Source organism: Ornithorhynchus anatinus, chromosome 2 (assembly GCF_004115215.2).
Source record: "Ornithorhynchus anatinus isolate Pmale09 chromosome 2, mOrnAna1.pri.v4, whole genome shotgun sequence".
Taxonomy (NCBI): Eukaryota; Metazoa; Chordata; class Mammalia; order Monotremata; family Ornithorhynchidae; genus Ornithorhynchus; species Ornithorhynchus anatinus.
Window position 1 is genome coordinate 119,667,907 of NC_041729.1, and position 22,270 is coordinate 119,690,176.

A 22,270-nucleotide genomic window follows, 5' to 3' on the forward strand; every position below is an offset into this window, starting at 1 on the left:
CAGCATTCAGGTGGAGGCAGTTTAACTTTATCCCCAACCCATTGACCTGATAAGGCCGATTCACACCACATGTTCTAAGAGTGCAGAATTTACACACTTGGTGTGATCTTTTCATGTAGTATACTTGAAACAGAAATAAGCAACTAGGATAAAGAATCCATGGTGATGAGTAGGAATTCAAAGTTTTATTTCCAAGATCACAGACTATACTGAAGCAGGGAGTGAGAATGAGAGAGGATCAGAGATGGAGAAGCATGCTAGGAAAGAGCAAGCAGTCAAGTTTATTTTGACATTATGCCTTGCAAAATGTATTTTTGTCACCTCAAATAAAGTTTGATAAAATTTTAAAATTCTGAGGGTTTTAAGAAATTAATTTTTCTTTTGACGAACATTAGGGTTACATGTTTCTCCTTTTTAACTTCCATAATTCAATCAATTGATTCAATCAATTAATCATTTGTATTTATTGAATGCTTACTGTGTGCAGAGCACTGTACTAAGTGATTGGAAGACAGTTGGCAGACATGTTCCCTGCCCACAAGTAGCTACACTCTAGAGCAGGGAAGCAGACAATACAAATGAATGACTAAATTATGGATAGGTACATAAAAGTGTCATGGGACTGAGGTTGGAGTGAATAAAGGGTGCAAATCCAAGCTCAAGGGCAACATAGAAGGGAGTGAGAGAAGAATTAATGAGGGCTAGGTTGGAGAAGGCCTCTTGGAGGAGCTGTGCCATTAATAAGAGTGACTGTCTATCAGTTATGAAAGGGCAGGAAATTCTAGGTCAGAGACACAACATGGCCAAGGGGTCGGCAGTGAGATAGACAAGATCAAGGTACAGTAACCAGGTCTGTAGTAAAAGAGAAAATGTGCTGGGTTGTAGTAGGAAATCAGAGAGGTAAGGTCAGAGAGGGTAAGATGATTTTGTGCTTTAAATCCAATTGAAAAGGAGTTTCTGTTTCTGTGGAGATGAATGGGCATTTATCCTTTCCACCTTGATTATTCTGCTTGCTGACTTTCCTGTCTCCTATCTCTCCCCTCTCTTTTCATCTAATTTTCCAAGTTGCTGAATTTGTTCCTCCCTAGCCAATCTTTTAGCTTCACCTTGCTCTCAATTATTCCACTTCCATTCCCTAATTTACACCGTTCCCTGGGCTTGGAATTCCCTCCATCCCCAAGTCAGACAGCTCTCCCCTCAATCTAAATCCTCCTAAAATTCCAACTTCCCCATAAAGACTTCTTTCCCAAGTGATTTCCTGACACCCTGAGCAGTATTCTCTCTCTTTAGCCAATTCTAGCACTTTTAAATTTATGTATACCCATTTCATATATACAGATAGACTCAGTTATATATTTTAATTCCACTAGTAGTAAATATTTGTATGTTTCTCTCCCCCTATTAGAGTATAAACTCCTTGTGGGTAGGAAATTCCTTTATTCTGTTCTTTCCAAGCATCTAGTTTAGCACATTGCACCAAGTGGAAGCTCAACAAATGCCACAATTATGATTACAACTACTACTACTATGATTACTACTTCTAATACTACCATGAGTATTACTACTTTCATGTCATTAGATCATTTAGTACTCTGAAATAATTTACCCAGTGACCACTAGGATTCCATTCAGTACACCCAAATTTTCAATTTACTAAATTTTAACATAGTAACTTAAAGAAGTTTCTAGAAGTGTCCAATTTACTCCCAAGGAGTAGCTTTTTTTTTTGGTGGGGGTGGTGGGGAATGGCTTAATAACATATATGTTATTGGGGAGTTTTATCAACTGGCTCATGTTCACCCTCCCTTCTGGAACTCCCCATTCATATCAAGCAGATCCTGATCTCCCTGTCTTCAAAACAGTATCAAATTATATCTCCTCCAGGAAGCTTTCCTTGAGTAATCTTTTATCTCTTCAGCCTATTTACCCCCACTGTACCATTTATGCACTTGAGTCCTGAGCCCCTAATATTTAGGTATTTGTCCTACCCTTTTCCCCAGACATCACTTATATACGTATCTAAATGCTTTTCTTTCCCCCTAAATACAATTTGTTTCAAGGTCTGCCATCCCCACTAGATTGTAAGATCCTTGGGAGAGGGATAGTGTTTACCTACTCTACTATATTCTTCCAAGCACTTTTTACCATACTCTGCACAGAGTAAATCCTCAATAAACACAATTAATTGACTGACTGAAATGTTTATCTGTAAATCTTTGATGTCAGATGAAGATACTGTCCTGGTATAAGAAACTGCTATCATCCCCTAAGCTATGTGTAGGGAAAGAAATATCAATGCATGCTAGCACCATATAATTTGAACTTCTGAAGTAGAACTAGCAAGAGACGAACATGTCTATTATTTCAATAATGCAGTTCCTGAGGTATTTTAACACTGTCCCCATATTTATCTAAGGACAGCCAGAATAGAAGAATATGTAAATGCTCTGTTGGAACTAAATAGTGGTTTGCAGGTCAAAAATACAAGTAATGACAACAACATGAAACAAGCTGTTATTTTTAAAAAAAATCAATTCGACTCACACACAGCATTTGCAAATATACACTTTGCACAGTCCCATAGGAACAGTGGCATGATTATAAATGTATCTCCTGGACAGGCTTCACTGCTTTATAAAAAGTAGAAAATTCCAGAGGACATCTGACTGACACACACTATTGAAATATATTCCTAATACTACTGGTCCTTTCAGTCACATAGCAGGAATCTTTAGTTGTGAAAAAACTTTCTCATCTTTTGATCTTTTTAGCCTTAATTTCCTCTAATTGGAGGGACAAGATGAGCTTCAAATATAAATATTTCACCTCAAATACCATTTTTTTTCTCTTCAGTTAGTTCAGAGAGGGCATCAGCTCACATTAGTGAGACATCAAGCAGCAGTAGATGTCTCTCCCCTCTCTCCAGCTTCTCTTCCCATTCTAGTCCATAATTCCCTCTGCTGTCCTGATCATTTTTTAAAAACACTCTTCTGTTCATATCTCCCCAGTCCTCACAAACCTCCAGTGGTTGCCCAACCATCTCTGCATCAAACAGAAATATCTCACCTTAGAGCATTCTTAGCTCTCTCTCTCTCTCTCTCCCTCCCACCTCCCAAGTCTAGTAATTCTAATATACTCTCCCAAGCCATCTGTGTATAGGGCTCTGCACACAATTGGAACTCTTAAAATACCGCTGATTGATTAAATGATTGGGTAGCAGGCATTTTCTCCCTCTACAGCCTACCCTGTACACTCCGCTCCTCTGCCACTAACCTCTTCACGGTCCCTCGTTCTCCCTGTCCCGCTGTCGGCCACTGGCCCACGTTGTACCACTGACCTGGAGTGCCCTCCCTCCTCACATCTGCCAAACTAACTCTCTTCCCCTCCTCAAAGCCCTACTGAGAGCTCACCTCCTTCAGGAGGCCTTCCCAGACTGAGCCCTCCCTTTCCCTCTGCCCCTCCTCCCCTCCCCATTCCCCCTACTCCTTCCCTCTGGTCTTCCCCATTCCCCTTCCCACAGCACTTGTGCATATCTGTATATATTATTTATTACTCTTATTAATGATGTGTATATATCTATGATTCTATTTATCTCTATGGTATTGACTTCTGACTACTTGTTTTGTTTTGTTGTCTATCTCCTCCATTTAGACTGTGAGCCCTTTGTTGGGCAGGGATTGTCTCTATCTGTTGCCAAATTGTACATTCAAAGTGCTTAGTACAGTGCTCTGCACATAGTAAGCGCTCAATAAGTATGATTGAATGAATGAAAGAATGGCCAAGATAGAATTTGGTAGAAAACCTCAGGCCATCCTCCTCAGCTACAGTCAGGGTTGTAGTCTCATCCATTTTATAAACCATTGTCAAGTTGGGCACAGCTGTTAGCTGTATAAAAAATTGAAATCTGGATGCTTTATAAAAAAATGGTGGAAATGAAAATTTAACAGAAATAGGCATAAACAAATCATAATGGTGTCCATTTTACTACAGAGGTGAGGGAAAAAAATTTGATTAGTTTTTGTGTACTGTGCCTTTTTTTTACTTTTTTTTACTTTATTTGTTATGGTATATAGGCATTGTTTTATTTCTACATCCAGGTCTTCTCAGTTTTCCCTCCCATTTTGGGGTCTGAGATGGCACAAGTTGGGGAGATAGTATGAGGGGGTCTAAGGTCCTCAAAAGGAATACCAATAATAATAATTATGGTATTTAATCAATAAATACCTGTACTAAGTGCTTGGGAGAATACAATAGAATTAGCAAATATGTTTCTTGCCCATAACGAGCTTACAGTCTAGGACAGGAGGGGACAGACATTAACAGGAACAAATAAGTAATTTATAATCTATATTTTAAAGTTGTGTACCTAAGTTCTGTGGGGTTGGGGTTGTGTCCAAAGATCACAGATCCAAGTGCATACATGATGTAGAAGAGAGAGTGAACTGGGGAAAAGAGGGCTTAATCAGGGAAGACCTCTCAGAGGAGATGTGACCTTATTAATGCTTTCAAGGTGGAGAGAGTGGTGGTCTGGCATATATGAAGGGGAAGAAAGTTCCAGGCTTAGGGAGAGTGCAGGGGAAAGGGGGTGGCGGTGAGAAGGATGAGATTGGGGCACAGTGAGTAAATTGGAGTGGAGTGTGTGGTCTGGGGTCTAGTAGATCAGTGAGGTAAGGTAGGATAGAGCAAGTTGATTAAGTGCTTTAAAGCCAATAATGAGTTCCTGTTTGATGTGGAGTTTAATGGGCAGCTATTAGAAGTTCTTGAGGAGTGGGGAGACATGGACTGAATGTTTTTGTTGATAAATGATCGATGAAGCAGAGTGAAGAATGGACTGGAATGAGGAGAGACAGGATGCCAAGGAGGTCAGTGAGAAAGCAAATGCAGTAGTCAAGGAGGGATAAGTGCTTGGATCAGCCTGGAAGCAGCTTGGATGGAGAGGAAAGGACAGATTTTAGCTGTGTTGTGAAGGTAGAACTGACAGGATTTGGTGACAGGTTGCATATGTGGATGGAATGAGAGAGATGAGTCAAAAACAATGCCAAGGTAACGGGCTTGTCAGATAGGAAGGATAGTGGTGTTGCCTACAGTGATGAGAAAGACAGGGATAAAGGGTTTGGGTGGGAAGATAAGATATTTAATTTAGGAGTTGGCAGGACATCCAGGTAGATATTTCTGTAGGCAGGAGAAATGCGAGATTGCTGAGGAGAGGTCAGAGCTGAAGATGTAGATTTGGGAATCATCTGCATAGAGATGATAATTGAAGCCATAGGAACAGATGAGTTCTCCAAGGGAGGGTGTGGAGATGGAGAATAGAAAGAAACCTAGAATTGAGCCTTGAGGGACCCCCACTGTCAGAGGGTGGGAGGGCAGAGGAGGAGCCAGCAAAAGAGACTTAGAAAGAGTGGTCAGAGAGACAGGAGGAAAACTCAGAAAGGGCAGTGTCAGTGAATCCAAGGTTGGATAAAGTTCAAGGAAAAGGGAGTGATACAGTGTTGAAGGTGACTGAGAGGTCTAGGAAGATTAGGATAGAGTAGAGGTCATCAGATTTGGTGAAAGGAAGGTCATTGATTACTTTAGAGAGGGCTGTTTCTGTGTGGTGAAGAGGGTGAAAGGCAGACTGGAGGGGATCAAGGAGAGAATTGGAGGAGAGGAAATGGAGACAGCAGATGTAAATAACCTTCTCAAGAATTTTGGAGATAAATGGTAGGTGGGAGATGCGATAAGTGGAAGGAGCAAGGGAGGGTTTGATTTTTTTTTACTTTGAAAAGTGCTTATAGATATAATCAGGATGGACTCAGTCCCTGTCCCAAATGGGGATCACAGTCTAAATAGGAGGGAGTAGAATTCAGTCCCATTTTACAGATGGATCACTGAAAAGCTCCAGTTTAAGGTGCTAATTCTGTAGTTTGGAAATGAGTAAAGTCTCTTTCCAACCATTATCCCTTGGTGGTATTACCTGGGCATTTTTTACAAATGCCAATAAACTATTTGCTTTAGCATATGAGTCAAACACAATCTTGGTGGTGTATATAGGCATTATTGAAACTTACTCATGAGTAAATTCCTTTGGTTTATAGGCAGCAGAGCCAAATAAGTGACTAGCCTAGTAGAGACTTGGCTTAAAGAAAGAATGTCCTAACATTTGTCATCCCCTTCCCTCATAGCAACTTAAGATGGTGAAGCAATGAATGAGCTTAAAACATTTTGCAAGTGTGAAATACTGAAGAGAGATTAAATACTACCCCGGTTATATCTACCTTAGCTAATAGTTATTCTCTGAAGGAGCCTGCTTGAAGATAGTTTGGTCATTTTCTAGCTCTTCTTTTTTCTTTGAAATTTCTTTTTCAAAATTTCACCATCTATCCATATTATAAAGTATGACTTTGCTCAGAGCATTCTTGCTATCGGTTGTACAGAGAAAAGAGCTTATTACTTTGTGTCACAAAATATTGCACAAGATGACAGTACTATAACTAAGAGAACAGGACCAGAGAATCAAGAGACCTGGGTTCTAATCCCAACACCACCATTTGCTTATGTGTGATCTTGGATAAGTCTCTTAACATCTCTGTTGTTTTAGCTCATTGTGGCAGGGAACGTATTCACCACCTCTGTTGTATTATAGTCAGTCAGTCAACTGTATTTGTTGAGCTCTTATTGGGTGCAGAACACTGTACTAAGCACATGGGAGAGTATAATATAACAATGAATGGGCACATTTCCTGCTCACAACAAGCTTACAGTCTAGATAAGGAGAGAGATGTTAATACAAATAAATAAATTACAGATATGTTCATAAGTGCTGTGGGGCTGGAAGTGGGAGGAGGAATAAAGGGAGCAAGTCAGGTTGACACAGAAGTGAGTGGGAGAAGAGGAAAGAAGAGCTTAGTCAGGGAAGCAGTATGGTCTAGTGGATAAAGCACAGGCCTGGGAACCAATAGGTCATGGGTTCTAATCCTGCCTCTACCACTTGTCTACTGTGTGACCTTGGACAAGTCACTTCACTTCTCTGTGGCTCAGTTACCTCATCTGTAAAATGGGGATTGAAAGTGTGAGCCCCACGTGAGACAGGGATTGGGTCCAACTTGATTTGCTTTTATCCACCCCAGCACTTAGTACAGTAACTGGAACATAGTGCCAATGCCATTATTATTCCCCTCCTCAGACTGTGAGATCATTGTGGGCAGGGATTGTCACTCTTTATTGTTATATTGTACTTTCCCAAACGCTTAGTACAGTGCTCTGCTGTAACGGCACATGCCGTCAAGTTGCCCAGATTCTGGAAAAGGAAGCAGACCACGCCAGTCAGGCTTAGTGAGATCTATATAAAAGTGGTTTATTTGGGGAAGTTACTTACGGGACAGCCCTGGGTGGCGACAGGGCACAGGAGACACACCACGCCCCGCCTAACTAGAGCCACCCCTTTATATGCTGCATGACATCACTACAAAAGCAAAACAGCTTAGATAAAGTGTTTACCAGCTCGATCTGCACATGTCCAGGGCGCATACCATAACCGGGAAGACACAGCCTCGGTCTTGAAACTCTGGTGGGTCAGAGTCGGGGCACAACATCCCCAAACTCCACCCCTTCTGACCCGCTCACACAATCTTAGCCTAATAGTCTTCCTCAGAGGTCCCTGAGCAGTTCACAAGGGGCTTCAACATCAGGGAGGCGATTTGTGCCCCACAAAAGCTGACACTCAGGAGGTACATACCACAACAACAATATATACCCATGCAAGTGAGGAGCAGGATACCTCCTGCGCAGAGGACATAGAGCATGTAATGCCTCCAGCCCACTCCCCATGCCTGCAACCACTTGTCAATGCTGCCCTGGGGGGCAGAAAGGTGCTCTATTTCCTGCTGTATGTGCTCTAAATAATGAGTCACATTACCCTCTTCATCAGGAATGTATACACAGCACGTGGTACGTACTATAGCGCAAGTTCCCCCTTGGGCAGCAGTTAGAATGTCAAGGGCCATGCAGTTCTGTAACACTACCTTTCGCATATGTGCCACTTCGATGTTGAGGGACAGACTGTGGTAGCTATCATTTATAGCAACTTGCGTAAAAGTGTTCAAAGCTTCTACTTGCATCATTACTAATTCTAGACCTATCCCAGGAGTAAATACGTTTAGGAGGTGGTTATACCATTGGAATACCTCCCTGGTCCAACAAGCCAGTACAAGGGTCAGGTTTGAAACTGTGGCTGGCAGGTGCCTATGTACCTGCCCTTGGGAAAAAACGTATCCTATGGTGCTTTGGCCTAGCCAACCTACAGGTAGCCATGGCCACAGATAGGGTCCACAGATCCACTATGTCCCATTTGGGGCCAAGTGGACCAAAGTCGACTCAGACATGTTCTTTGAGCCAGGCCAATATGTACCATTCACCTGCCAGGTGTAGTTGCATAATGCCTGGGGGGGGGGGAGGTCCAACACACCCCTAAGGGAGGCATGGAGCAACAGGGTCACCCTGCTATACTTAAACACCATACTGGGTCCTCCTGCTGTCCTCAGCAGAGCATGGAAGAGGCAGCTAATTGCCCAGACCCCACTGTCACCCACATCCGACCAATCCAGAGTTGGTAAGTGTCCAAATTCCAAGTGGTGTTGAACAGGTCTCGGGCTTGCAGCAGGGCCTCGGAATGGGTTTGGCCACTACTGAAGGTGCGATTGTGTCCAGGTTCTTGGCTCTCCACAGGCCACAGGCTGGCGGCCACTACTCCGTCCCAGGTTTGCACCGCAGTCCAGTCGGTCCCACGCAGAGGGGATAACCACCACGGGATACCTGACACAGTGGACACTGGCAGGTGGGCACAATCTGGGTAGCAATCAGACTGGTTCATTGCAGAGGCCATGGTGCTCGCCCAGTGAAGGAAGACGTTCCCTGTAGCCGGCACAAGCCAAGCCACAAGGAGTGCTAAGCTTAAGGGCAAAAAGACAACATGTTAGACGGAACCCGAGTAGGGCAGTCTTCCCTGTCTCTCAGGACTTGTTGTCGGAATTGCTTCGATTGCCATGTCCACGGGGGGAGCTGACTGGTGCAACAAGGCATATGCTGATTTATCCCCCTTAGGGGCCATATTGATGGCCTGCATCAATATGGCGTGCAGTGCTTCAGGCAACACTTTGGTCCACCCCTCGAGTGAAGGGTGACCCAGCAGAGGCTCCGAATGGTAGCATTTTGATTAGCTTTCCCACAAAGGAATGCCTGTAGAAGTCCAGTGACTGTGTCCACACAAGTAAAGGCATATTTCTGCCGTTCACTAATCGGGAGGGGCCCTATATAGTCAACTTGCCAGGCCTGAGTAGGTGTATCACCACGGTAGATATGGCCCATGCCCCTGGGGACAGCTCTAGGTCTCAGGCTAGAGCACACTGGACATTGCGCAACTGCTTCTTCCAGCGTGCTGAGAGTGAGCGGTAAGCCTGAGGCCTGTGCAATCCGCCATCCCATTTTGGCTCATCTATGTCCACTGTGACGGTGGACCCAGTCTGCCATTTCTGTTGGGCTAGAGGGCACTGTAGTGCTCATCCGGGCAATAGCATCCACCTCCTGATTACCAGGGGGTTTTGTATTACAGTGAGCCGGGACATGATACACTGTAAGATCATCTGTGGCAGCGGCTATCCGGGCCCAAATGTCGCTCCACATATATGCTCCCCACAAGGGCTTACTCCCAATCGACCAGGCCTCACGCTTCCACTGTTCCATCCACATAGTAAGACCTCGATACACTGCCCAGCCGTCCATACAAAGAGATAAGGGTAATGGCTTATGGGTAAGAACCAGCCCGGCAGCACGCAACTCGGCTCATCGACTACTCTTACCATCCCCCTCTTCCAACCACACGATATCAATGCAGGGTTGTATGGCTACAGCTGACCAACGCGGGGGGTTACCTCTACATGACCCATCAGTATACCATGCCATCTCAGGAATAGTCCCTATACCCTCATGGACCTGAGGTGGAGGGTCTGTATCCCCTGGAATGGGTGGCACCTCTGGGTCTACAAACCACATGGGCCCCAGTAGGCATTGTAATTCCGCGGAAAGGGGGCTACGTGATAATTGTCCTCTTTATTGTAAATATGCGTGACATTTTAACAGCGTCTGTGCCTGAGTTATGGCTGACGAAGGATGTCCAAATAAGGCATGCACCCACCCAGCTTTGGGGTAGGTTGTGCGCACGGTGACTTTGGTAGCCCCAGTCAAGGGCTCTACATGTTGTAAGGCCAGATATATGGCATACAACTGTTTCTCGATGGCAGTATACCGACCCTTGGCCCCCTTCCATACCTGTGACCAGAACCCTAAGGGGAAAAAGCCCTCCGGGCCGATATACCATAGGGCCCAGCCCATGACAGCATCATCGACATAGACATCCAGGGAGAATGGGACTCCGGGCATACAGGTGCCTAAAGCCTGTACTTGCACTACCGGCACTTCAACCTTTTCAAATACTTGCTGTTGTGTAGTCCCCTAGTCCCATTGGGCTCCCCTCTTTGCCAGTCGATACGGGGGTGGGAGGTTTGCACTAGATGAGGGACAAAGCTCCACCAGAATCCCACTAAGTTTAAGAACGTTTATACCTCTTTGACAGTTGTAGGGATTGGATATTGTTGTATTTTATCAATGACAACCTGTGGCATCACCCGCGTCTTACCTGACCAGACAACCCCCAGAAACTTGACCGATGTTCTGGGCCCCTGGATTTGGTCCAGGTTTTACCTCCCATCCTCAAATTCACAGGTGTGCCGCAAGGGTGCTCAATACGTCCTGTAAACACAGTAGTGCTGTCTGCAGTTAGCACGATGTCAACAATATAACACACCCAGGGTACGTCACTATGGAATGGGAACCTTTCCAAATCTCTGGCCACCAATTTACGGCAAATGGTGAGGCTATGGACATATCCTTGGGACAGAACTTGGAAAGTCCATTGTCTCCCTTTCCCCGTGAAGGCAAACTTGTCCTGAAACCCGGGGTCTAAGGGTACGGCTGTTCCAGGTCCAGGGGAAAACAAAACACATTTACCATGGATTAAGGTCCATTCTGCCCTGGTGTCCACCAGGGCTAGGACCCGCTGCGTAGTGGTGCGGGGCCACCACCTCTGCATGGGAGCCTCAGGTCTCCCACCAGGGCCTGCACTTGGGGAAAGACCATGGGTCCACCCCTAGGGGAGGGGCTGGGCTGAGAACAAGCCCTCCTCTGCCTCCACCTCCAGGGGAGGGGCTGGGGCGAGAATCAGCACTCCTCCGCCACTTCCCCCTCTTCTACCATCGCGGGAGGTGGGAAAGAGCAAGAGTAGGGCCGAATCTGAGAGCTGACACTGCTGTGGCGGGCCTAGCCGTGTGTCCAGCTCACTATGACTACATTAGGTTGTTGATCGATCTTAATCTAAGGGTCGACACTGCTGTGGCGGGCCTAGCAGTCTCGACCAGCTCACTGTGACTACATTAGGTTGTTGATCAATCCTTTCTCGCGGGGTTCCCACACAAAGGAGATCGCTCCACCTCTGTGTAGGGCCGACCCTCACGCCCCTCCCCCCACCCGCTCCCACTCTGGGGTAGGTCCTGGGGTCTGTTGGTCCATCTCACGGACGGGACCATCCTGGCTCTACTCCCATCTGCTCCACCTCACCTAGATCCACCCCACAATCTCATTGGCGCACTCACTAGCCAGGCGGCTAGAGTCTCTCGCCCCTTCTCTTGGAACAGAGAGGCAAGCTCTATCAGCTCTGCCGGGGCATAATCCCAAGCAGTTACATTCTCCTCCATGCTATTCCGATCCCTTACCCCATCTTCAGCAAAGCGCTGCCCCTTAAATCGCCGCGTCACGATGGGGCATGCCTTCGGCGGGCACAGACCATTGCAGGGTTGGCCATTCTCCCCAATTACTCTCACTTCGTCTTCCCCCGTGTCCTCACTGTCTGCCTCCCAAGGCTTCCAGGCCTTTGCATCCCACCCTGGGGGCACATTAATCGTGCGCACCCGTGGGCGGGGCAGGCTGCAGCCTCCTAACCGCACAAACCTACATGCTAAATTCCCTCGTTTTCTCCCCTGCTCTTCCAGCCTCTTTGATAACTCGGAGGCTAGCAGGGTAGTAGACGTACTCACACCCCGTTTCCGTTATAATTCATCTCGTCTCTGAGCTATTTCACTTTCAAATGCAATCGTACAGGCCTCTGCCCGCTCAAACTTACATGCTAAATTCCTTAGTTTTCTCCTCTGCTCCTCCAACCTTTCTGACGACTCGGAGGTTAGCAGCGGGGTAGCAATATTCACATCCCATTCCCGTGCAAATACGTCTCGTCTCTGAGCTATTTCACTTTCTAGTGCAGTAATGCGGGCCTCCACCTGCATTTGTGCCTCCGCAATTAATCTGACAGCCCACAAGAGAAGCCAGGCCACGGCCTCGGTCCCTTGGCGCCATGCCGCCATCCCCGCTCCCTCTGTCAGGAGATTTACTAACCTAGCGGGGATTTTACGGCCCTTCCCATCCTCCCGTGGGGGGCCCCACCCATCAATCAGTTGGACTGCCTTCGTCCACATCGAAGTGGCCGACCATTCCGGGATTCCCCCCGGCAACGTCCCTTTCCCCATGCTTCCTTTTTCGGAAATCCTGCCGACTATGCCAATTGTAATGGCACATGACGTCGAGTTGTCCAGATTCCGGAAAAGGAAGCAGACCACGCCAGTCAGGCTTAGTGAGATCTATATAAAAGTGGTTTATTTGGGGAAGTTACATACAGGACAGCCCTGGGTGGTGGCAGGGCACAAGAGACACCCCACACCCCGCCTAACCAGAGCCACCCCTTTATATGCCGCATGACATCACTACAAAAGCAAAATAGCTTAGATAAGATGTTTACCAGCTCGATCTGCGCATGTCCAGGGCACATACTATAACCGTGAAAACACAGCCTCAGCCTTGAAACTCTGGCAGATCAGAGCCGGGACACAACATCCCCTACATCTGCAAACAGTAATCACTTAATAAATATGATTGAATGAATGAATGAATGGAAGGTCTTTTGAAGGAGATATGCTTTCAGTAGAACTTGGAAAAGGGTGAGAGTAATTCTCTGAGGATATGAGGAGGGAGGATGTTCCAGGCCAGAGGCAGGACATGGGCTAGGGGTCAGCAGTAAGACAGATAAGATCGAGGCACAGTGACAAGGTTAGCACTAGCTGAGCAAAGTGTGCGGACTGGGTTGTAGAAGCAGAGAAGTGAGGTGAGGTAGGAGGGGTTAAAGTGATTTAAAGGCAACAATGTGGAGTTTCTGTTTGATATGAAGGTGGATGGGCAACCACTGGAGGTTCTTGAGGAGTTGGGAAACATGACCTGAACATTTTTGTAGAAAAATGATCCTGGCAGCAGAATGAAGCATGGACTGGAATGGGGAGAGGCTGGGAAGTCAGCAAGGAGGCTGATACAGTAATCAAGGAAGGATAAGATAACTGATTGGATTAATGTGGTAATTATACTCTCCAGAGTGCTAAGTACAATGCTCTGCACACAGTGAATGCTCAGTAAATACCGTTATTGATTGACTGCCTCATCTGAAAGCCCTTTGTTACCTGTCCATCTCTCAAACTCTTAGCCCCACATGGGACAGGGATTGTGTCTGATCTGATTATGTTGAATATGTTTCAGCACTTAGTACAGTGCTTAACACATAATAAGCCCTAACCAAATGGTGCTTCAGCTTGAAGCCTTGGATTTCTCTTCTATTTCTCTTCCCTTATTGACACCCATGACCATCAACCCCGTCAGCTGTTTCGGGCATTTAACTCCCTCCTCAGGCCCCCTGTTCCTCCCCCTCCCTGATCTCTCACCTCCAATGATCTGGCCACCTACTTCATTAGGAAAATTAACACCACAGGTCTAAGCTCCCCAAAGTCAGGCCTTCTCCATCTGCCCCCGCCGCCGCCGCTCTCGACCCCATCCTCTACTTTCCCATCCTTCCCAGCAGTATATTCAGAGGACATATCCTCCCTTTTCTCGAGTGTCACCTCCTCCACTTGTGCTTCTGACCTCATTCCCTTTCACCTTATAAAAACTCTTACCCCTTCCCTCCTCCCCTCCTTAACTTCCATCTTGAACTGCTCACTTTCCAACAGCTTCTTCCCCTCTGCTTTCAAACATGCCCATGTCTCCCCCAACCTAAAAAAACCCTCCCATGGCCCAACAGCCCCCTCCAGTTATCACCCCATCTCCCTCCTACCCTTCCTTTCCAAACTCCTAGAGCGAGTCATCTACACTTGCTGCCTCGAATTCCTCTCCTCCAACTCTCACCTGAACCTCCTCCAATCTGGCTTCTGTCCTCTCCACTCCACTGAAACTTCCCTCTCAAAGGTCACTAATGATCTCCTTCTTGCCAAATCCAATGGCTCCTACTCTATCCTAATCCTCCTCGACCTGACAGCTGCCTTTGAGACTGTTGAGCATCTGCTCCTCCTCAACACATTATCCAACCTTGGCTTCATTGACTCCGTCCTCTCCCTGTTCTCTCATCTCTCTGGCCATTCATTCTCAGTCTTCTTTGTGGGCTCCTCCTCCTCCCCCATCCCCTAACTGTAGGGGTTCCTCAAGGGTCGGTTTCGGTCCCCTTCTGTTCTCCATCTGTACTCACTTCCCTGGTGAACTCATTTGCTCCCACAGCTTCAGCCTTCATCTCTATGCAGATGATACCCAAATCTACATCTCCTCCCTTGTTTTCTCTCCCTCCCTCCAGGCTCACATCTCTTCCTGCCTTCAGGACATCTCCACCTGGATGTCTTCCCACCACCTAAAACTCAACATGTCCAAGACTTGAGCTCCTTATCTTCACTCCCAAACCCTGTCCTCTCCCTGACTTGGCCATCACTGTGGATGTCACTGCCATCCTTCCTGTCTCACAAGCCTGCAGCCTTGGTTTCATCCTTGACTCCGCTCTCTCATTCACCCCACATATCCAATCCATCACCAAAACCTGCCAGTCTCACCTTCACAACATCACCAAGATCCTCCCTTTCCTCTCCATCCAAAACGCTACCTTGTTGGTACAATCACTCATTCTATCCTGACTGGATTAGTGCATCAGCATCCTTTCTGATCTCTGAACCTCCTGTTTCTCCCCACTTCTGTCTATACTTCACTCTGCTGCCCAGATTATCTTTCTACAGAAACGTTAAGGGCATGTCATCCCCAATCCTCAAAAATCTCTAATGGTTGCCTATCAACCTTTGTATCAAGCAAAACTCCTCACTATTAGCTTCAAAGCTTTCCATCACCTTGCCTCCTCCTACCTCAACTCCCTTTTTTCATTCATTCATTCATTCAATAGTATTTATTGAGCGCTTACTATGTGTAGAGCACTGTACTAAGTGCTTGGAATGAACAGGTCGGCAACAGATAGAGACAGTCCCTGCCGTTTGACGGGCTTACAGTCTAATCGGTGGAGATGGACAGACAAGAACAATGGCAATAAATAGAGTCGAGGGGAAGAACATCTCGTAAAAACAATGGCAATTAAATAGAATCAAGGCGATGTACAATTCATTAACAAAATAAATAGGGTAATGGAAATATATACAGTTGAGTGGACAAGTACAGTGCTGTGGGGAGGAGAAGGGAGAGGTGGAGGAGCAGAGGGACAGGGGGAAAAGAGGGTTTAGCTGCGGAGAGGTGAAGGGGGGGTGGTAGAGGGAGTAGAGGGAGAGGGGAGCTCAGTCTGGGAAGGCCTCTTGGAGAAGGTGAGTTTTAAGTAGGGTTTTGAAGAGGGCAAGAGAATCAGTTTGGCGGAGGTGAGGAGGGAGGGCGTTCCAGGACCGAGGGAGGACGTGGCCCAGGGGTCGACGGCGGGATAGGCGAGACCGAGGGACGGTGAGGAGGTGGGCGGCAGAGGAGCGGAGCGTGCGGGGTGGGCGGTAGAAAGAGAGAAGGGAGGAGAGGTAGGAAGGGGCAAGGTGATGGAGAGCCTTGAAGCCTAGAGTGAGGAGTTTTTGTTTGGAGCGGAGGTCGATAGGCAACCACTGGAGTTGTTTAAGAAGGGGAGTGACATGCCCAGATCGTTTCTGCAGGAAGATGAGCCGGGCAGCAGAGTGAAGAATAGACTGGAGCGGGGCGAGAGAGGAGGAAGGGAGGTCAGAGAGAAGGCTGACACAGTAATCTAGCCGGGATATAACGAGAGCCCGTAACAGTAAGGTAGCCGTTTGGGTGGAGAGGAAAGGGCGGATCTTGGCGATATTGTAGAGGTGAAACCGGCAGGTCTTGGTAACGGATAGGATGTGTGGGGTGAACGAGAGAGACGAGTCAAGGATGACACCGAGATTGCGGGCCTGAGAGACGGGAAGGATGGTCGTGCCATCCACGGTGATAGAGAAGTCTGGGAGGGGACTGGGTTTGGGAGGGAAAATGAGGAGCTCAGTCTTGCTCATGTTGAGTTTTAGGTGGCGGGCCGACATCCAGGTGGAGACATCCTGGAGGCAGGAGGAGATGCGAGCCTGAAGGGAGGGGGAGAGGACAGGGGCGGAGATGTAGATCTGCGTGTCATCTGCGTAGAGATGGTAGTCAAAGCCATAAGAGCGAATGAGTTCACCGAGGGAGTGAGTGTAAATGGAGAACAGAAGAGGGCCGAGAACTGACCCTTGAGGAACTCCAACAGTTAAAGGATGGGAGGGGGAAGAGGCTCCAGCGAAGGAGACCGAGAATGACCGGCCAGAGAGGTAAGAGGAGAACCAGGAGAGGACGGAGTCCGTGAAGCCAAGGTGAGATAAGGTATGGAGGAGGAGGGGATGGTCGACAGTGTCAAAGGCAGCAGAGAGGTCAAGGAGGATTAGAATGGAGTAGGAGCCATTGGATTTGGCAAGAAGGAGGTCATGGGTGACCTTAGAGAGAGCAGTCTCGGTAGAGTGGAGGGGACGGAAGCCAGATTGGAGGGGGTCTAGGAGAGAATGGGAGTTAAGGAATTCTAAGCATCGATTATAGACGACTCGTTCTAGGATTTTGGAAAGGAAGGGTAGTAGGGAGATAGGGCGATAACTGGAGGGGGAAATAGGGTCAAGAGCGGGTTTTTTTAGGATGGGGGAGACGTGGGCATGTTTGAAGGCAGCAGGGAAGGAGCCATTGGAGATTGAGTGGTTAAAAATAGAAGTTAAGGAAGGTAGGAGGGCAGGGGCATTGGTTTTAATAAGGTGAGAGGGAATGGGGTCTGAGGCGCAGGTGGAGGGGGTGGCACTTGCGAGGAGGGAGGAGATCTCCTCTGAGGATATTGCAGGGAAGGATGGGAAAGTAGGGGAGAGGGTTGGTGGGGGGGAGGGGAGAGGTGGAGGGAGCTTCTCTCCTTCTACAGCCCAGCCGGCACACTCCGTTTCTGTGCTGCTAACCTCACTGTGCTTGGTTATAACCTGGCCATGGCCCACATCCTACTTCTGGCTTGGAGTGCCCTCCCTCCTCACATCCACCAAACTTGTCACTTCCCCCCTTCAAAACCCTACTGAAAGCTCACCTCCTCCAGGAGGCCTTTGCAGACTGAGCCCCCCATTTCTTCAGCTCCTCCCCTCCCCAGTGCCCTGACTCCCTCCCTCTGCTCTATCTCGCCACCCCACAGCACTTGTGTATATATGTACATATTTATTATTCTATTTATTTTATTAATGATGCATATATATCTATAATTCTATTTATTTATATTGAGGCTATTGCTACCTGTCTACTTGTTTTCTTTTATTTTGTTGTCTATCTCCCCCCTTCTAGACTGTGAGCCCGTTATTGGGTAGGGATTGTTTCCATTTGTTACCAAATTGTACTTTCCAAGCATTTAGTACACTGCTCTACACACAGTAAGTGCTCAATAAATACAATTGAATGAATGAATGAATGAATGAATGAATGAATGATTTATGAGGGCCTCAACCAGCTGCCAAAAATTGCAACCCCAGTTGATTTTACCAACATAACTATAGCCTGTGGCATTATGAAGATGGTGTTTCTCTCAAATCAACCACATAGGGCAGCCCGTGCCATAATGTTGTTACATGAGAAGGATCACATGGAATGGAACTGCTTAAACAGGGGGCCTGCATGTCTTGAGGTCCTTTAAAATCCATTCTGCTTCAGCCATCTCCTTTTAGATAGCCTGCCTTGCAGGGTTAGTGATTAATGCAAATAGGTTTCAATTATAACCCAATTCCCTAGCTTTTCATCTCAGATTTCAGGGAAGGAATCTTGTTGAATCCATGATTAGGGAGGGTCATTAAGCAGAGAGTGAACAGAGATGAGGAAAATGGGTTTCATGTTGAAGAGGTTGTCTGTGAATTAGATGAAGTAGAGAGTCAGAAATCTCCATTTAGCAGAGGTGACTTGTGGGTTGTGGTTGCATACAGGTGTATGTGCGCATGTGTGGGTGTGCGTGTGTATGTGGGTGTGCGTGTGTATGTGGGTGTGCGTGTGTGGGTGTGGGTGTGTATACACTTGAGGTGCCATTCCGCTTTGTGTGTCACTGTGACTGAGAAGTGGGGAATGCTCTGCCACACCTATGCTTCCCTGCCCCAAGCCCTGCAGACACCTTCACTTTCAAAAGAACCAGTCATAGGTTGCAGCCAGGAGAGGAGGAGGTGGAGAGGTTTCTCTGGAAATGCTTTTCATTCAAACTGGATGGCCTTTTGACTCCCGATCCCTGGGAGAACTCCCACAACCAAGGGGAAGCCTGGCCCCAACTGAGTAGCTTGCGAGTGGTTTCTCCCAACCCTCCTTGGCCTTTCACTTCCTGCCAGAGCCCAAAATGCTCGATACCTAACGAAGGAAGTTACATTTATATTAGGTAAGGGGGTAAATCAGGTGAATGCAAAAAAAGGGGTCAGGGACTGGAGAGGATTGATGGGAAATGAACAAATGGAGAATTGGAGATAGGACACGGGTGTAGAAAGAGAAAGCAAGGTGTTCCCACCTCTTTCTTTCTATCTATGATTGCTCCTATCTCCTGCCTACTCATCTGTGTCTGCACCAAATTGTCATTGTCCAGGTCCCCGGTGATTCCCCACCTCTTCCATATTTCTTTTATATCTCCCAAGTATCATCATGTTTCCTGAATCTTATGGTGTTTGTTAAGCTTGTACTATGTTCCAGACAGTGTTCTAGGCCCTAAGGTAGATATGAAATAATCAAGTAGGATCAATTCATGTTCCACATGGGGCTCACAGTCTTAATCTCCATTTTATAGATGAGGTAACTGGGGCACAGAAAAGTTAAGTGACTTTCCCAAGGTCACACAGCAGACAAGTGGCAGAGTCAGGATTAAACCTAGGTCCTTCTGACTCTCTGAGAGTCAGGAGGACTCTCAGGCCTATGCACTATCTACTTGGTCACACTGCTCTTCACCACAATCTATCTGTTATTCCTGAACTCTGAGCTTTCAGTTTTATAGCCTGGATTCCTATCATTCTCTATTCCTTCACCTTAGTCCCCATTGATCTCTGTCCTTCTTTTCAGATCAACACTACCTCCACCTTAATAGTTGTCACATCATATTCCTACTCCTTTATATCTGTTGCCCTCTATCACTTCTCTAATTCCACCACACTTCCTCTTCTTATTCCAGTTCTTCACAGTTCCTGATTCCTTCCCTAGTTTTATCTGACCCTCTTCTATTATGAAAACTCTATGGATGAGAACTCCATATTGCATATATTTCAAATTTGTACAGTATCTGATCATAAGATCATAATAAGTCAACAGGCTCAGTAAGTCTGTCCAATGTCTCACAGTGATAGCAGGATGCTTGGAGAAACCATAGCTGGTTGTCCTCCTTAGCTCTCTAACTTTTCCTACGCATCTTAAGCTTTTTCCTCTGGTAACTAATTAAGAATTGGTCATCCCATAAATTCACCCAAGCTTTTCAGTAGCCTCAGACATTTCCAGCCAGCCTTTTCTGGCTGGAAACTACTTCATATGCTTATATATGTTCCATAACTACTCCATATGCTTATGACCAACTGAAGAAGTGTTTCCTTCACTTCTTCTCCATCTCTACATTGATCCTTGGGGACTTCAATATCCATAAGGAAGTTTCCGATAACACTGCCCACTTTCTATCACTCTTCAATTCCATGGACCTCCTGCTCCAACCCACCTCATCTGCTCATTAACTTGGATATACATTAAATCTCATCATCTCTAGTCACTGTATAATCTCTACCCTAACTCTGAAATCCCTTTATCCAACCATAACCTACTAACCTGCCTTCTCTCCCACACACCTCTCCCTGCAAATCTGTCCTATTACCCAACAGAGACCTCCAATTTTTCGTTCAATTGTATTTATTGAGCACTTACTGTGTGCAGAGCTCTGTACTAAGTGCTTGGAAAAGTACAATACAACAATAAGCAGACATATTCCCTGCCCACGAGTTTTTGACCCACACTAATTTTCTCAAGTCATCATGCCCCATTTAGTCTCCATACCCCAACTCCCTTCCCTTGATTCATTCATTCAGTTTTATTTATTGAACACTTACTGTATGCAAAGCAACATACTAAGCACTTGAGAGAAGAGAAGCAGCATGGTTTAGTGGAAAGAGCACAGACTTGGGAGTCAGAGGTCATGAGTTCTAATCCAAGATCTGCCACTTGTCAGCTGTGTGACTTTGGGTACGTTACTTAACTTCTCTGGACCTCAGTTACCTCATCTGTAAAATTGGGATTAAGACTGTGAGCCCCAAGTGGGACAATCTGATTACCTTGTATCTCCCCCAGTGCTTAGAACAGTACTTGGCACATAGTGAGCACTTAATAAATACCATTATTATTATTACTATTACAATATAACAACAAAAAGACACAGTCCTGCCCACAGTGAGCTTGATGACCAAACTGATGCTCTGCACATCACCCTTTCTACTGAATTCAACTCACTTGCTCCCCTATCTTTTCTCCTATCTTGTACTACCAGCCCACAGCTCTGGATCACCTCCACAGTCCACTTCCTTCACTCCTGTACCTAAGCCACAGAGCACTGCTGGTGGATATCCAGATTTCAGACTGACCTGGTACACTTCAAATTCACCCTTGCCTGCTTTAGTTCTTCCGTCTCCTCTAGTGAGCAACATTATTTCTCCATCATTATTGACTCCTATGCCCATTGCCCTTGCCAGTTGCTTCAGACATTTAACTCTCTCCTTAAACACGGTTTTCCCCCACCTCCTCCATTTCTTGGCCACATACTTTATTGAGAAAATTGAAGCCATCAGGTGTGATTTCCCTAAAATACCCCCTGCTCTTCTACAGTCCTTCCCTTCGCCACTCGTCCATCTTTCCCAGCAGTACCTCAAGAGGGGATTTCTTGCCTCCTCTCAAAATCCACCCCTTCCATCTGTGCCTCCAGCCTCATTCCTTCAGAGTTTATCAAAACACTTGCCATTATCTTCATTCCCTCCTTGACTGCCATCTTCAACAGTTTTCTATACATTGCCCACTGCTTGGGGCAGCTGAGGCAAAGGGGGGCTTAGTCTGGGAAGTCCTCTTGGAGGAGCTGAGCCTTTGAAGGGGGGAAGTGTGATTGTTTGGTGGATTTGAGGAGGGAGGGTGTTCCAGGCCAGATGTAGAATGTGGGCCAGGGGTTGGGTGCAATAAATATGAGATCGAGGCACAGTGAGAAAGTTAGCACTAGAAGAATGGAGTGTGTGGACTGGGATATAGAAGGAAAGAAGGGATGTGAGGTAGGAGGGGGCAAGGTGATGGAGAGCTTTAAAGCCAATAGTGAAGAGTTATTGTTTGATATGGAGGTGGATAGGCAACCACTGGAGATTTTTGAGGAGGGTGGGTGACATGCCCTGAACGTTTCTATAGAAAGATAATACTGGCAGCAGAGTGAAGTATGGACTGAAGTGGGGAGTGGCAGGAGGTTGGGAAGTCAGAAAGGAGGCTGATGCAGTAATCCAGTTGAGATGGGATAAGTGAGTGTACTAACGTTGTTGTGGTTTGGATGGAGAGGAAAGGGTGGACCTTGGTGATGTTTGAAGTTGAGAGAGGCAGTATTTGGTGACAGATTGGATATGTGAGGTGAATGAGAGAGAGGAGTCAAGGATGACACCAAGGTTATGGGCTTGTGAAATAGGAAGGATAGTTATGCCGTCTACAGTAACAGGAATATTCGGGAGAGGATAGGATTTGGGAGGGAAGATAAGGAGCTCTGTCTTGGACATGTTGAATTTGAGGTGGCAGAAGGACATACAAGTAGAGATGTCCTGAAATCAGGAAGAGATGGGAGTCTGGAGGGAGG

At 46.6% G+C, this 22,270-nt stretch overlaps 1 long non-coding RNA gene across 1 annotated transcript in view; it reads right to left on the minus strand.

Annotated features, from left to right (window-relative positions):
- Positions 1–7,402: 7,402 nt before the first annotated feature.
- The window catches only part of LOC120638231, a 95,912-nt gene continuing 81,044 nt past the window's right edge, over positions 7,403–22,270 (minus strand). The window contains exons 3-4 of the long non-coding RNA XR_005659788.1: positions 10,673–10,785; positions 7,403–8,930 (exon numbers count right to left, since the gene is read on the minus strand). This is a non-coding gene — a long non-coding RNA (uncharacterized LOC120638231). The remainder of the gene's footprint in view (positions 8,931–10,672; positions 10,786–22,270) is intronic.